The 3,969-nt window shown below is 45.0% G+C and overlaps 1 pseudogene; it reads right to left on the bottom strand.

Moving 5' to 3' along the window:
* Window positions 1-657: 657 nt before the first annotated feature.
* On the bottom strand, window positions 658-3,674 carry LOC104682570 (annotated as a pseudogene).
* Between the last annotated feature and the right edge of the window lie 295 nt (window positions 3,675-3,969).

Here is a 3,969-nt window from a genome sequence, read left to right on the forward strand (position 1 = left end):
CTGGTGTATTTAATCTCAGATTTTTTTTTGGTTTGTATGTTACATGTAAGTATACATTCTTAAAAATGAGACAATAATAAATGCATAGATTGCTTTTTAATTGCTCTATTAACTTTATATTTTTCCATGCAAATGAGCAAAACTCTACTGATGACAGAAACTTAGACTGGGTACAAAGGCTTTATTTATTGATATTTATCAATCATCTACAAACATCAAGTTAGAAGCTGGAAGCGGCTGGGCGCGGTGGCTCAAGCCTGTAATCCCAGCACTTTGGGAGGCCGAGATGGGCGGATCACGAGGTCAGGAGATCGAGACCATCCTGGCTAACACGGTGAAACCCCATCTCTACTAAAAACTACAAAAAACTAGCCGGGCGAGGTGGCGGCACCTGTAATCCCAGCTACCCGGGAGGCCGAGGCAGGAGAATGGCGTGAACCCGGGAGGCGGAGCTTGCAGTGAGCCGAGATCCGGCCACTGCACTCCAGCCTGGGTGACAGAGCGAGACTCCGTCTCAAAAAAAAAAAAAAAAAAAAAAGAAGCTGGAAGCACAAGACTCACCTGACACATGGAAAAAACGTAACACTCACAGCAAATGAGTAAAGACATTAGGAAAATGCAAGGAAAGATAACACAATGGGACTCACAATATTAACCTCATGGAAAATGGCAGGAGTCCAGGCATAGGCAAAATTCATCATGATGGTCATGGGGATTAGAGAGCTTCCCATAAGGATACACAGACAATTCCTCAATTGTAGCTCCCTCTTCTCTCCTGATTCCTCTCATCTCCTCCATGAACATTCCCATGTCATCTCCACCTCTATCCATCCCATCATTGACCTGCCTATTGGGTATGGCCCATTGAAAATTAGGGGCCAGTAAAAAAGAATGAGTTCATGTCCTTTGCAGGGATGTGGATGAAGGTCGGCGCCATCATTCTCAGCAAACTAACATGGGAACAGAAAACCAAACACTGCGTGTTCTCAGCCATAAGTGGGAGTTTGAACAGCAAGAACACGTGGACACAGGGAGGGGAACGTCACACACTGGGGACTGTTGGGGGAGTGGAGGGAAAGGGGAGGGATAGCATTAGGAGAAATACCTAATGCACGCAGAGCTTAAAACCTAGATGGGCCAGGAGCGGTGGCTCACGCCTGTAATCCCAGCACTTTGGGAGGCCAAGGTGGGCAGATCATGAGGTCAGGAGATCGAGACCATCCTGGCTAACACAGTGAAACTCCCTCTCTACTAAAAATACAAAAACAAAATTAGCCGGGCATGGTGGTGGGTGCCCGTAGGCTCAGCTACTCGGGAGGCTGAGGTGGGAGAATGGTGTGAACCCGGGAGGTGGAGCTTGTAGTGAGCCGAGATGGCACCACTGCACTGCAGCCTGGGCGACAGAGCGAGACTCCGTCTCAAAAACAAAAACAACACAACAAAAAAAACCCACCACCAACAAAAAAACCCTAAATGACAGGTTGAAAGGTGCAGCAAACCACCATGGCACAGGTATACCTATGTAACAAACCTGCACGTTCTATGCATGTATCCCAGAAGTTAAAGAAAAAAAGAAAATTAGGGGCAAGTTGGTGAGCCTGTTTCTGTTTGTTCTTTCTTGTAGGCTGGTGGCCTTTTCCTCCTCCCAAGGGTGGTCTTCCTCTCCATTCTGAATAGGCTTCGCTGTTTCTTTGTTTTCCTGGTGGATGTTGGCCACTGTGAGATTTTTCTGCTCTGCTTTCCCCAGTCCTGATGACTATCAGCATGTTGATGTATTTCCTTCCACCACCCCCCCCCCCCTTTTTTTTTTGAGACGGAGTCTTGCTCTGTCGCCAGGCTGGAGTGCAGTGGCATGATCTCGGCTCACTGCAACCTCCGCCTCCCAGGTTCCAGTGATTCTCCTGTCTCAGCCTTCTGAGTAGCTGGGACTACAGGTGCCTGCCACCATGCCTGGCTACTTCTTTGTATTTTTAGTGGAGATGGAGTTTCACCGTGTTAGCCAGAATGGTCTCGATCTCCTGACCTCGTGATCCACCCGCCTCGGCTTCCCAAAGTGCTGGGATTAAAGGCGTGAGCCACCGCGCCTGGCCTCTTCCACCTTCTTTTCTATGCCCATGCTTATATATTCCAAAAGTACACATTTTTACCTATGGATATTATGACATATTCAGTTTTCTGGCTTACAAGCCAGAAAACTCAACATTAGGAGTGAAAACATTAGTTTTCACTCAACATTAGGAGAAATTCTTCATGCCATTGAAGTGTTTTTTGAAAACATGCCTTCTAATGCCCACATGTATTTCTTTATGTGAATGTACCTTACTTCACTTAGCCATTTCCTTGTTTGACAACCCGGTTGCTTCAATATTTCTCTACTGTAATTAATCCTGCGATGACTATTCTTATATAGGTACTGTGTTCATATCTTTAATTATTTTCTTGGGTTAAATTTCTAGGGATAGAATTACAGGGTCAAAGGATATGAACTTTTTATGACTGTTGTTACATATTTCAAAGAAGATTGGACACATTTACCCACTTATTAGCAAGTGAATCTGCTGTGGTCTGAATATTTGTGTCCTCCCAAAATTTATATGTTGAAATCATAACCCTCAAGGTGATGGTATTAGGAGGTGGGGCCTCATGACCCCTAGGTCATGAAGGTGGGAATCTTGTACAAAGATTGGTGCCTCTATAAAAGAAACACGAGGACCTCTTGCCTTTTCCACTGTGTGAAGACACGGTGAGAAGTCACCGTCTGTGGGGAAATGGGTCCTCAGCATCACTGCATCTTCTAGTACTCGATCTTGGACTTTCAGCCTCTAGAACCGTAACAAATAAATTTCTGTTATTTACAAACCACCCAGTTTATGGTATTTTGCTATAGCAGCCCAAGGAAACGAAGACAATATTATCTCAGCTTTTGACATGTTCTAATAATGAACACTCCTTAATAGAAAACAACTCTGTTTATGTTATGGGTAAAGTTTTGTGTCTAATTGTCATTTTAATGTACATGTCTTTGTTAGTGAGGGTTTGCAGTATTTTGTTTATTAACAGAAAAGTGACTTTTTTTTTTTTTTGAGACGGAGTCTCACTCTGTCGCCCAGGCTGGAGTGCTGTGGCGGATCTCGGCTCACTGCAAGCTCCGCCTCCCGGGTTCACGCCATTCTCCTGCCTCAGCCTCCCGAGTAGCTGGGACTACAGGCGCCGCCACGTCGCCCGGCTAGTTTTTTGTAGTTTTTAGTAGAGACGGGGTTTCACCGTGTTAGCCAGGATGGTCTCGATCTCCTGACCTCGTGATCCGCCCATCTCGGCCTCCCAAAGTGCTGGGATTACAGGCTTGAGCCACCGCGCTCGGCCAAAAGTGACTTTTTTTTTCCTTTATGAACTGTCTACGTTCTTTGCTCATTTATCTACTGGGGTTAATGGTTTTTTCTTCTTATCTATTTGTATGATATATTTGCATGTAGTGGTATTAATCCTGGTTCTGTAATACTTGTGGCAAACCTGTTCTCTTTGTTCAAAGCTTCTTTTCAAATAGGGGCAGGGAACTGGTGTCATTCAGGTTAACCCTCAACCCTGCCAGTTTCCTTTGAGAATGGCACTGGCCCACATCCTTCTCCGTAGAGTTAGCCCCTGACCTGCAACCCCTGGCTCCCTGAATCCTTCATTTTGTCTTCAAAAGGAGTTGAATTTTAAGCATCTTTGTTGATCCTCTGGGAGCAAAACCACTTTGCCAGCTTGAGATCATTCATTTCCCCATTTCTTTCCTCTCTTCCATTCCTCATAGATAATCCCTGGCAATTATTAAGCATTTTTGTGTTGCCTTAGACTTTTGAGTACTTAATGATCCTTTAGTGGTTCAGCAGAGAAAGGAGAATCTTTCCTTCCTTCTCCCACCCCCTTTGAAAATTCTGAGCTGTAGGAATCTTTCTAATGGACTGACAGCTCTTGGAAGGGAAACAG

Source organism: Rhinopithecus roxellana, chromosome 13 (genome assembly GCF_007565055.1).
Source record: "Rhinopithecus roxellana isolate Shanxi Qingling chromosome 13, ASM756505v1, whole genome shotgun sequence".
NCBI classification, from domain to species: domain Eukaryota; kingdom Metazoa; phylum Chordata; class Mammalia; order Primates; family Cercopithecidae; genus Rhinopithecus; species Rhinopithecus roxellana.